General features: G+C 41.3%; 1 protein-coding gene across 1 annotated transcript in view; it reads left to right on the forward strand.

The window, feature by feature from the left end:
• Nucleotides 1-13,480, forward strand: part of LOC104089167 (U11/U12 small nuclear ribonucleoprotein 31 kDa protein) — a 129,161-nt gene that overhangs the window by 74,630 nt on the left and 41,051 nt on the right. The window lies entirely within an intron of this gene.

The following is a 13,480-nucleotide window of genomic DNA, read 5'->3' on the forward strand; positions in this document are numbered from 1 at the left end:
GTAAAAGCACAAAGGGTGATGTCATGCCGCGTTCTATTTATTTATTTGGTGAGGTTGAGAGTAAAAGCACGAAGGTTGATGTCGTGCAGTTTTCCTTTGCTGTTTTATTTGCTCAATTCGTTTAAGGATTTTCGGTTTAATTCTATCTTTTCATTATTCTCACTCGTTATATTATATTCCCCCACTGTATGTCCCTTCCCATTATTTCTGCATTATTTTCTTTATTTACTGTTGTTGTCACTGGCATGATTATATTGTTCAAGTTATATGCGGGTGTCTTGTCCTAGCCTTGTCACAACTTCGTCGAGGTTAGGCTCGACACTTACCAGTACATGGGGTCGGTTGTACTGATGCTGCACTTTACACTTTCTGTGCAGATTTTGGTACCGGCTCAGGTTGATTGAGATTTTGCTATTGGTCCGCTGTCCGGAGACTCAAGGTAGACCTGTCGGCGTCCACAGACCTTGAAGTCCTCATCTATCTTTTATGTCCTACTGTTTTCTTTCATTCAAATAGTTGTATTTCTTTCCGAATATTTCTTGTAGTAAATTCTAGAATGTTCGTGAATTGTGACTCCAGATCCGGGTGGTAGTAATTAATTCAGTTTTATAAAATTCCGCACCTATTATATTTTATTTTAGTTAATTATTGTTAATTACTGAATAGGAATAAGGAATTGGTTTAATGATTCTCTAACGTTGGCTTGCCTAGCAAGTGAAATGTTAGGTGCCATCACGGTCCCGTCGGTGGGAAATTTCGGGTCGTGATAGTTGGTACCAAAGCACTAGGTTGCCTAGGTCTCACGAATCACGAGCAAGCTTGGTAGAGTCTGGAGGATCGGTACAGAGACGCCCGTGCTTATCTTCCTGAGGCTATGAAGTTTAGGAACAAGTTTCTCTTCTATTCTTCTTTGTCGTGCTATTTGTCTTTCCCAATACTGATTGAACTTTTCTACTCTTATTCTCTCGCAGATGGCGAGAACACGTACCGCTTCCTCAGCTGAGCAGCAGCCAAAGCCTCCAGTGGCAGCTCCTACGCGGGGCAGAGGTCGAGGCCGAGGCCGTGCCAGAGGCCGAGGCAGGGGTAGGGCTCAGCCTAGAGCACGAGCAGCAGCCCCATCAGTGGAGCCTCAGATAGAGCTTGACGAGGAGGTTCCAGCCCAGACTGTTCCTACCGGACCAGCTCATGTTCCGGAGGGGTTCATTGCCACCCCACTACTTCAGGACACTTTGGTCTGTTTGGTGGGCCTTGTGGTGAGTGTGGCCCATACTGGCACATTTCCCATGGCACCAACAGTCTCTCAGGCTAGAGGAAGAGCCCAGATTCCCACCACTCCCGCTCCGGAGTAGATAACTCCCAAGTATCAGGCTCCAGCATCTCAACCAGTCGGATTAGTACAGCCGATTATTGCGGCACAGGTCGGAGACGGGCCAGCTATGTCTTCTGAGGCTTTATGGAGATTGGATAGGTTTATCAAGCTCTTTCCTGTTCACTTCAGTGGTGCTCCTTCAGAGGATCCCCAGGAGTATCTTGACAGTTGTCATGAGGTTCTACGGAACATGGGTATAGTGGAAACCAATGGGGTCGATTTTGATGTATTTTAGATTACTGGTTCCGCCAAGAAACAGTGGAGAGATTACTTGTTGACCAGACCAGTGGGGTCGCCTGCTCTTACTTTGGACCAGTTCTCTCAGCTCTTCATAGAGAAGTTTCTGCCTATCACATTGAGAGAGGATCGTCGCCGTCAATTTGAGCATCTCTAACAGGGCAGTATGACTGTTACTCAATATGAGACCCATTTTGTGGATTTGGCCCGTCATGCTATTCTTTTGCTTCCCACTGAGAGAGAGAGAGATAAAGAGAGAGAGAGAGAGAGAGGTGAGGAGGTTTATTGATGGACTTGCTCAGCCTATCAGATTGCAGATGGCTAAGGAGACTGGGAGTGAGATTTCTTTTCAGGCAGCTGCTAATGTCGCCAGACGGGTCGAAATGGTTCTTACTCAGGGAGGTCAGGGGTCTGACAAGAGACATCGTCATTCCAGTGAGTTCACGGTGCCTCATCTAGAGGCAGGAGCACTTTTGGTAGGGGCCATCCTCCCAAGCCATTTCATTCAGCGCTTCAGGCATCCCACGGTGCCTCAGGTGGTCGTGGCCCTCGGATGCATTATTCCGACCAGCTAGCCTACAGTGCACCACCAGTTTCTATTTGTGCACTTCCACTCCAGAGTTATAAGGGTGGTTATTCAGGTCGACACGGTCGGTTTCAGGGTCAGCAGTCATAGCAGCCGAGGTTATGTTATACTTGTGATGACCCGAGGCACGTTGCTAGATTTTTCCCTTAGGTAACGGGCAGCTCACAGTATCAGGGTTCTTGTGCCATGGTTTCGGCACCAGCTGCTGCACCACCTACTCATCCAGCCAGAGGCAGGGGTCAGGCAACCAGAGGTAGAGGCCAGACTGTTAGAGGTGGAGGTCAGGCCACTAGAGGTGGAGACCAGCCAGTTAGAGGTCATCCCAGAAAAATAGTTCAGGGTGGTAGGGCCTAGCCCCGGTGTTATGCTTTCCCAGCCAGGCCTGAGGCTGAGTCATCTGACGCTATTATCACGTGTACTGTTTCAGTTTGCAGTAGAGATGCTTCAGTTCTATTTGATCTGGGATCTACTTATTCCTATTTGGTTGTGCCCCGTGATTCTTTGAATGCTCCTGTGTATGTGTCCACACCAGTGGGAGATGCTATTGTTATAGATCGTGTTTATCGTTCGTGTGTGGTCACTATTGGGAGTCTTGACACTCGTGTAGATCTTCTACTTCTTGACATGGTTGATTTTGATGTCATACCGGGCATGGATTGGCTGTCACCTTATCATGCTATATTAGATTGTCATGCCAAGACGGTGACCTTAGCCTTGCAGGTGTTGCCTCGATTAGAGTGGAGAGGGAATCTTGTCCATTCTGCCAGCAGGGTCATCTCTTATGTGAAGGCTCAGCATATGGTCGAGAAGGGGAGTCTAGCTTATTTGTCTTTTGCCCTCGATTCTAGTGTGGAGGTTCCTTCCATGGATTCGGTGCCGGTTGTTCGTGAGTTTCCAGAGGTATTTTCTGCAGACCTGCCGGGGATGCCACCCGACAAGGATATTGATTTCTGCATTGATTTGGCTCCGGGCACTCAGCCTATTTCCATTCTATCATATCGCATGGCCCCGCCAGAGTTGAAAAAATTGAAGGAGCAGTTGCAAGATTTGCTTGATAAGGGTTTCATTAGACCTAGTGTCTCACCCTGGGGTGCACCCGTGTTGTTTGTGAAGAAGAAAGATGGATCGATGAGGATATGTATAGATTATCGGCAGTATCCATTGTCGAGGATTGATGATTTATTTGATCATCTTCAGGGTGCCAAGGTATTTTCAAAGATTGATTTGAGATCTAGCTACCATCAGTTGAGGATTATGAGTTTCTAGTGATGTCATTTGGGCTGAGAAATGCCCCAGCATCATTCATGGGTTTGATGAACCGAGTGTTCAAAACCTACTTGGATTCCTTTGTGGTTGTGTTTATTGACGATATCTTGATCTACTCCCACAGTCGAGAGGAGCATGACCAGCACCTTCAGATCATTCTTCAGACTCTAAAAGACAGTCAGTTATATGCTAAGTTCTCAAAATGCGAGTTTTGGTTGAGTTCAGTTGCTTTCTTGGGTCACGTTGTATCAGCATAGGGTATTCAGGTGGATCTTAAGAAGGTTGAGGTAGTTCAGAACTATCCCAGACCCACATCAGCTACAGAGATCTGTAGTTTCCTCGGTTTGGAGGGCTATTACCGTCGATTTATGGAGGGGTTTTCATCCATAGCAGCCCCGTTGACCAGATTGACCCAGAAGGGTTCCCCGTTCAGGTGATCTGATGACTGTGAAGCGAGCTTTCAGAAGCTCAAGACAGCTTTGACTACGGCACCGGTATTGGTGTTACCCACAGGTTCAGGATCTTATACAGTATATTGTGACGCATCCCGTATTGGTCTGGGTGCGGTGTTGATGCAGGGTGGCAAGGTTATTGCATATGCTTCGCGGCAGCTGAAGGTTCACGAGAAGAATTACCCTGTTCATGAACTAGAGCTAGCAGCCATTGTTCACGCGCTGGAGATTTGGAGGCACTATCTTTATGGCGTGCCATGTGAGGTATTCACTAATCATCGGAGCTTGCAGTATTTGTTCAAGCAGAAGGAACTCAATTTGAGGCAGAGTAGGTGGATGGAGCTATTGAAAGACTATGATATCACCATATTGTATCATCCCGGGAAGGCCAATGTGGTGGCCGATGCTTTGAGTAGAAAGTTAGTCAGTATGTGTAGCCTTGCAAATATTCTAGTTGGTGAGAGACCGCTTGCATTGGATGTTCAGGCCTTGGCCAACCAGTTCGTGAGGTTGGATGTTTCTGAGCCCAGCCATGTCCTAGCTTGTACAGTTACTCGGTCTTCTTTGTTTGAGTGCATCAGAGATCGGCAGGATAACGATCCTCATTTACTTGTCCTTAGAGATACAGTGCGGCACGGTGGTGCCAAGCAGGTTACTGTTAGAGATGGCGGAGTTTTGAGGATGTTGGGTCGTATTTGTATGCCTAATGTAGATGGGTTTCGTGAGTTGATCCATGAGGAGGCTCACAGTTCTCGGTATTCTATTCACTCGGGCGCTGCCAAGATGCACCAGGACCTGCGGTAGTATTATTGGTGGAGAAGGATGAAGAAAGACATAGTTGCCTATGTAGCTCGGTGCCTAAATTGCCAGCATGTAAAGTGTGAGCATCAGAGACCTGGTGGTTTACTTCAGAGGTTAGATATTCCTGAGTGGAAGTGGGAGCGTATCACTATGGATTTTGTTATTGGACTCCCACGGACTCAGAGGAAGTTTGATGCAGTTTGGGTCATTATGGACAGGCTGACTAAGTCAGCGCATTTCATTCATGTGGCAGTTACCTATTCGGGAGATCATCCGTCTTCACGGTGTGCCCGTGTCTATCATTTCTAATCGAGGTACGCAGTTTACCTCGCACTTTTGGAGGGCAGTACAACGTGAGTTGGGTACGCGGGTTGAGTTGAGCACAACATTCCATCCTCAAACGGGCGGGCAGTCCGAGAGTACTTTTCAAATCTTGGAGGATATGATTCGCGCTTGTGTCATAGACTTTGGAGGTTCTTAGGATCAGTTCTTGCCCCTTGCAGAGTTCGCCTACAATAACAGTTACCAGCCGAGCATTCAGATGGCTCCCTATGAGGAATTATACGGTAGGCGGGTGTTGGTCGCCAGTTGGGTGGTTCGATCCGGGAGAGGCTCGGTTGTTGGGCACAGACTTAGTACAGGATGCCTTGGATAAGGTCAAGATTATTCAGGATCGACTCCGCACAGATCAGTCCAAACATAAGAGTTATGCCGATCGTAGAGTTCGTGATGTTGCATTCCTGGTCGGAGAGAGAGTGTTACTTTGGGTATCACCCATGAAGGGTGTAATGAGGTTCGGAAAGAAGGGCAAGTTGAGCCCTAGGTATATCGGACCTTTTGAGATTCTGGAGAGAGTGGGAGAGGTAGCTTACAGGCTTGCGTTGCCACCTAGTTTAGCAGTTGTTCACCTGGTATTCCATGTGTCCATGCTTCGAAAGTATCACGGTGATCTGTCTCATGTGTTAGATTTTAGCTCTGTCTAGTTGGACAAGGATTTGACTTACGAGGAGGAGCCGGTGGCAATTCTAGCCCAATAAGTTCACCAGTTGAGATCAAAGAATTACGCATCAGTTCGAGTGCAGTGGGGAGGTCAGCCTATTGAGGCAGCTACTTGGGAGTCCGAGTTAGATATGCGGAGTAGATATCCCTACCTGTTTACCAGCCCAGGTACTTTTCTATGTCCGTTCGAGGACGAATAGTTATTTTAGAGGTGGAGAATGTGATGACCCAAAAAGGGTCATCTTATGTTTTAGAACTCGAATATGCGCTCTTAAGCCTTAAATATCTCATTTTATCCTCCTCGATTTGCGTACATAGTTCGGGCATGTTTCCGAAAAGCTTTCATGTTGAAAATTTATGAAAATAAGAATTTATGCCTTAAAAGTTAATTTTTAGTTGACTTCGATCAACTTTTTTGGTAAACGGGTTCGGATTCATATTTTGACGATCTCGGTGGGTCCGTATCAAATTATGGGATCTGTGTATATGTCCGAAATCGTATTCGGAGGTCTCTAGCTCAAGTTATGAATTTTTTTATGAAAATTAAAAGTTTGGAAATTATTTGTTTTTAAGAATTGATTGATGTTTGGCATTGTTAGTACCGGGTCTGTGTTTTGGTTCCGAATCCCGGTACAGGTTCATTGTGATATTTAAGACTTATCTGTGAAATTTGGTGAGAAAGGAGTTGATTTGACGTGATTCGGACCTTCGGTTGAGAAAATAGTAACTTTAAAGTGTTCTTGAGGATTTCATATGATTTGGTGCTAAATTTAGAGTTCTAGGTGTTATTTTAGCGATTTGATCACGCGAGCAAGTCTGTATGATATTTTTAGACTTGTGTGCATGTTTGGTTTGGAGCCCCGAGGGCTCGGATGAGTTTCGGATAAGCCACAGGATGTTTTGGACTTTGGAAATCTTGTTTTTTTCTGAAGAGTCTGGGTTCTGGCATGTCCTTCTTCGCGTTTGCGAAAGTCCTCTCACGAACGCGAAGAGTAAACTGATGAGGCAGGTATTTCTTCTTCGCCAACGCAAAAGTTTGGTCGCGAATGCGAAGCGATGGGGGCGTTACCCTTCGTGAACGCAACAATTCTATCGCGAACGCGTAGTGTTAGGCACTGGGGATGGGGGAGTCAGCCTCTTCTTCATCGCGAACGCGAACACCGTCTCGTGAATGCGAAGATCAGAGAAGGGTAGCCTACGTGAACGCGAGCACTGTCTCGCGAACGCGAAGGCTTGGCATGCTATACTCTTTGCAAACGCGATAGTGCTCTCGCGAACGTGATGAACACTGTTGTCCAGCACTTAACAGAATCCAAACACGGGATTTAGACAAATAATCATTTTTCTCATAAACCAAAACGGTGTGAGGCGATTTTCCAAGAGTCATTTCTTCCCCAAAGTGTTGGTGAGAGATTCTAAACTATTTTCTTTGAATTACCCATTACATTTCTTGAATTTTTAACCTAAAATCTAGAGTTTTCATGGTAGAATTAGGGGTTAGGGTAGAAACACGGGATTTTGGGAATTTGGGGATTTAGACCTCAATTTGAGGTCGGATTCCAAAACCAATTATATATTCGGGCTCGGGGATGAATGGGTAAATAGATTTTGGTCCGAACCTCGAGTTTTGACTGAGCGAGGCCGGGGTCGATTTTTTTGACATTTTGGAGGAAAATTTGGGAAATTTAATTTATGCAATATATTGATTCCTTTAGTAATATTTGATATTATTGAGTCATGTTTTAATAGATACAAGTGGTTTGGAGGTGAATTCCAAAGGAAAAGATGTGATTGAGAATTAAGTGGCCTTCGGAGCGAGGTAAGTGTCGTGTCTAACTTTGGCTTGAGGGAATAGGTATTATGTGTTTCTTTGCTACGTGTTTGGTTGTTAAATGCGATATATAGGTGAGGTGAAAAGCATCTATGCATCGTGTCGAGTCATAGCATGCGAGTGAAATTCTATTCTTGTCTATTTTGTAGCCTTAAATTCTACTATCCATACTTAGCAGGTTATTTGAAATGTCAGGTGACTTATATCTGGTTTCACTGAGATTTGGTAATTTTCGAATATTGGTTCAAGGTTAAGGTTATATCGTGCTATTGATTATGGGTAAAATACTGGTTTCTTTGTGATACTCCTATCTATCCGTTGTTATTGATTCTGTGATTTGTGAGGAGGAGTGTAAAGCACGAAAGGTGATGCCGTGCATACATTATTCATATTGTGAGGAAGAGTGTAAAGCACGAAGGGTGATGCCGTCAAGCGTTCTATTTATTTATTTGGTGAGGTTGAGAATAAAAGCACGAAGGGTGATGCCGTGCCGCGTTCTATTTATTTATTAGGCAAGGTTGAGAGTAAAAGCACGAAGGGTGATGCCGTGCAGTTTTCCTTTGCTTTTTTATTTGCTCAATTCGTTTAAGGATTTTCGGTTTAATTCTATCTTTTTATTATTCTCACTCTTTATATTGTATTCCTCCATTGTATGCCCCTTTTCCATTATTTCTTCGTTATTTTCTTTATTTACTGTTGTTGCTACTAGCATGATTATACTATTCAGGTTATATATGGGTGTCTTGTCCTAGCCTCGTCACTACTTTGCCGAGGTTAGGCTCGACACTTAGTTGTACATGGGGTCGGTTGTACTGATGATGCACTTTGCACTTTCTGTGCAGATTTTGGTACCGGCTCAAGTTGATCAAGATTTTGCTATTGGTCCGTTGTTCGGAGACTCAAGGTAGACCTGTCGGCGTCTACAAACCTTGAAGTCCCCGTCTATCTTTTATATCCTACTGTTTTCTTTCATTCAAACAGTTGTATTTCTTTCAGACTATTCCTTGTAGTAAATTCTAGAATGCTCTTGAATTGTGACTCGAGATCCGGGTGGTATTAATTAATTCAGTTTTATAAAATTCCGCACCTATTATATTTCATCTTAGTTAATTATTGTTAATTAATGAATGGGAATAAGGAATTGGTTTAATGATTCTCTAATGTTGGCTTGCCTAGCAAGTGAAATGTTAGGCGCCATCACGATCCCGTCGGTGGGAAATTTTGGGTCGTGACATATATCTTTTGACAAAGATGAGCTCCAAAATACTATAGTCAAAATAGTTGCTTGGAGAGTTATGTGTTGTAAGCCTTCTCTTATAGCTTATCATTATTAACTCTCTTGAATTTTAAAATATCAAGATAATATGTAATTTAGACTTGCACTTCTCAAGAATCAGTCCAATAATATGCCTCTGCCTGTAGAGAGAAGAGCTATTAGACCACAAAGATTATCATGGCTGATACCTAAAAAATAAAAATGAATTCTTAAGATTCGAGATATTTATAATTTAAAAATTATTCATGTCATAGTTATGATAATAGATTTGCCATGAACGTGGGAACTGGGAACATTCAATAGACTAAATGAAAAGAGATTGTAACGATCCGGTCGGTCGTTTCGAGAGTTGTGGCCCCGTTCCCCCATTCACTGTTCCATTTGTGCTTTATAGTTGTCATATGACTTATCGAGTTAGTTAGTTCAGGTCCGGAGAGAATTCAGAGTGAAATGAGACACTTAGTCTCTTAAATGGAAAGATTAAGTTGGAAAAATTGACCGAATATTGATCTATATGTAAAAGACCTTGGATTTGAATTTTTATGGTTCTGTTAGCTCCATTAGGTGATTCTAGACTTAGGAGCGTGTCCGGAATGTGATTTGGAGGTCAGGAGTAGAATTAGGCTTGAAATGACGAAGGTCGAATTTTTGAAAAGTTTGACCGGGGGTTGAATTTTTGATATCGAGATCGAATTCTGATTTTGGAAGTTGTAGTAGGTTTGTGGGGTCATTTATCACTTGTGTGTAAAATTTGAGGTCAATCGGATGTGATTTGATAGGTTTTGACGTCGTTTGTAGAAGTTGTAAATTTCAAAGGTCATTAGGCTTGAATCCGTGGAGAATTCGTGTTTTGATGTTGTTTGAGATGATTTGAGGGTTCTCCCAAGTTCGTATGATGTTTTAGGATTTGATGGTATCTTTGGTTAAGGTCCCGGGAGCCTCGGGTGAGTTTCAGGGTGAGTTTTGAGCGAGTCCGGGCATTTCGGCACTCTGATGTTGTTCTGGAATGTTGGAAGTGTGGACCACACAATTTCATGTGTTGAGGCACATTTTTTAGTGTTGTAGCAGATGAAAAAGTGCTGCAGCAGATGAAAATGTGCGGACCGCCAAGGAAAAATGCGGACCGCACAATTTTGTCTATTGCCGCACTTTAGGGTGTTCTGCAAGTTCGTTGGTCCGACTTCGGAAGCTTATATCTTTTGATTCACAAGGAATTTGGAGATAATTCAAAATCGAAAGTTGTAGCCCTTCGTGTTTAGTTTCTATAAAAGTAAAGAAATCATTATTTGGACATATGTAGAGAAAGTTATGTCCAATTAACTGAAGCCTAGTAGTGGAGAAGTTGTGAAGTGCGACCGCACAATTTTTTGTGCGACCGCAGAACTTGGAAATGTGCGGACCTCACATTGGGAGGTCAGAGTATGTACTATATAACCAAGGCCTAGGGTATTATTTCATTTTTGGGACCTAGAGAGCTCGATTTGTGATGAATTTTCGTGGGTTTTTCAAGAAATTCATCGTGGTAAGTGACTCTAACTCGGATTTGGTTAATATACATGAATATATCATTGTTTTCATCATCCAATTAGTATTTTGAGGTGGAAATTTGGAAAAAATTGTAGAAATTTCATAAAATGAGTTTTTGGGATTTGAATGTCGATTCGAAGTCGGATTTGAGTGGAACTAGTATGGTTGGATTCGTAATTGAATGGGTTGTCGGATTTGGTGATTTTTGTCGGATTTCGAGACGTGGACTCGGGGACGGGTTCGAGCCAATTTTGGATTTTGGCTATAATTTCATATTTTTTGTGGAATTGATTCCTTTAGCTTATATTGATTGTATTGTACTGCTTGTGACTAGATTCGGGACGTTTGGAGACCGATTTGAATGGCAAGGGCATTTTGGAGTAGAGTTTAGCCCAAAATTGAGGTAAGTAACACTTTCAAACTTGGTTCTGAGGGTTCGAAATCCCGAATTATGTGTTATGTGATTGGTATTGAGGTGACGCACATGCCAAGTGACTGGCGTGTGGGTGTGCACCGTGAGAATTGTGACCTGGTCAATTCCACATCACTGTCTAATGGTTCTATCTTGTTGATATTCGTGTTTTCGTCATGTCATAAAGTAATTGAGTTATCACTCATGCTAGATATCATGTTTAGGCTTTATGCCTATACTATTGGGACTCATAGTGGTCGTTTCTTACTCTTGTCTTACTGATTTCATTGATATTTTGTTCTCAGTCATATTCATTCATTTCATATCATATATCAATCTCTGTTGTTAATTATTGATACATCATATCATTATTTTCGGGCTAGTATCATGACATTGTGAGCCCGTAAGAGAGAGACTGGAGAGATTGATAACTGAGTGAGGCCGAGGGCCTGATTATGAGTGACATTTATGGGATCGGGTTGCATGCCTCAACGGTTATACTGATTTGTGATAGCGCTTGGGCTGAAGGAGCCCCTTCGGAGTCTGTACACACCCCCAGTGAGCGCAGTTGATATTATTGAGGGATGGATCTTCCCTGGACATGGATCTTGTCCGAAGTATTTTATACCTGGAGATGGATTTTCTCCACGGGCTGAATTTGCCCTACTCGATACTGGGTGACTGATGGTCAGTGATGTATATATTTCGGGATGGATCTTCCCTGGGCCGTTTTGGGCAATATACAGTACCTAGTGATTGAGCGTTTGAGAGTGTGAGCACATGAGGCTGTCAGCATGATACATCACATACAACATGTGCATTGGCATAGTAGAAATAGAGGAGTTATATTTTTCATATCATTCAGATTGATCTATTTTACTATTTTAAGATATCTATCGAACTTGAAAGCATGTCTACATTTCTGTACTATTATTTTCTATATTGAATTGTGTCGGTTGAGTTCGTCACTACTTTCAGCCCACAGTTTGGGCTTGTTACTTACTGAGTTGGTTGTACTCACGCTACACTCTGCACCTCGTGTGCAGATCCAGGTACTTCCGGTTACGGCGGCTGCTAATTGAGGAGACAGGATCTCAGAAACTATCGAGGTAGCTGCATGGCGTTCGCAGGCCTTGACTCTCCTTCATTATCTTTATCTGTACTTCAGCTTTTTTGTTACTCCTTAGACACTGTAGTAGACTGTATTCTGACATAGATGCTCATGTACTCGGTGATACCCCAATTTTGGAATAAATTGTATTGTGTTGCGGGTTATTTCGGTTCCAAAAAGGATTTTCTTAAATATTAAATGTTTCTGCCTATATTTTTAAAAGTTGTTAATGTGTTGAGATAGTTGAGTAGTGACTTGCCTAGTTTCACGATATGTGCCATCACGACGGTTGATTTTTAGTTTGTGACAGAGACGCTCTGCTTGGTCAGAGTTGTTATACGGATGATGAAGTTATTTTCATTTGGAGTGAAATAACTATCACATGATATCAATGATTAAACAACTATAGTTAGCAATTTATGAGAGGAACGGACCATTAAAAGTCTACTCGAATGGGATGAAAATGTAAAAGTATCATGTCTTGAAAATTTTCACGTAAGAACATTCTTTATATATAAATATTCCGACGCGAGTGTTTTATGTTTGATTCTTTGGATATACAATAGTATGTCATTACCCTTTAAGCAAAAACCTTTTCTATAAAATTTATATACCAAAATATAGGTACACATTCGAAAAACTATAATTAGATAAAATTATAACAATATTCATAATAATTATACTCTTTAACTTAATTTATATATAAAGTGCTTTCTAAATATTTGTATTAAAAGAGCATATTTCATTTAATTTTGCAAGTCAGGTATACATAATTTAATAACATTTATGATTTTTTAAAGTATTATACTTATTAATATAGAGTACACGCGCAACACTCGTACCTATCTATCTATCTATCTGTATTATATTAAAAGTACGAAGCCTATTAGCGAAACGTCGTTCGCTTTTTTTACCATCTAAAACTTATTTCACACCGGATAAAAAAGTTATTTAATTATTAACTTAATATTTAGTATCTTAAAATCAACTAAACTTTTGATTATTAAATATTTTCTTATTTGAATTGTGTAAGTATTAGTAATATTTAGGACTTTATTAATTTACCTTAATAACGAACTTAATGCATGTTGAACGTATTACTTGTCAAAATACTCTTGAAATTAAATAACGTGGAAGGAATTGTGAATGTGCTATTTTATTTATATCAGAAGTCAATTACTATTTGAAATCTAAATAACTGCAATATAGAATGATAAATAGTTAAACGTCACGGTGTCAATTAATGATGGATTTTTAATGGTTATTTTTTACTTTTTGTACTATTATAGTTGAACTACTTTCCTACTCAAATAATATTATTTAAAAAATGATACTCAAAAATGAGAAAAAATAATTAACAAAACTTAGAAGAGATAGAGGTGATTAGCAATAGTTAATAACACTAGTGATTCTTCAAATATAAAGATCCAAAGTGAAATGTCAGATAAATATTTACCCTCTAAGAATAGAATTTTTATTGCATAATTGAAACTCAGAATAAACCAATACTAAGAATTTGCAGAAAAATACATTATTTCCTTTAGAATTAAGGAAAAATGATTACGTTTTAAACTTAGCTATAGCAAAAGATCCAATTCAATTATTTTTTAAAC

Source organism: Nicotiana tomentosiformis, chromosome 5 (genome assembly GCF_000390325.3).
Source record: "Nicotiana tomentosiformis chromosome 5, ASM39032v3, whole genome shotgun sequence".
Classification (NCBI taxonomy): Eukaryota; Viridiplantae; Streptophyta; class Magnoliopsida; order Solanales; family Solanaceae; genus Nicotiana; species Nicotiana tomentosiformis.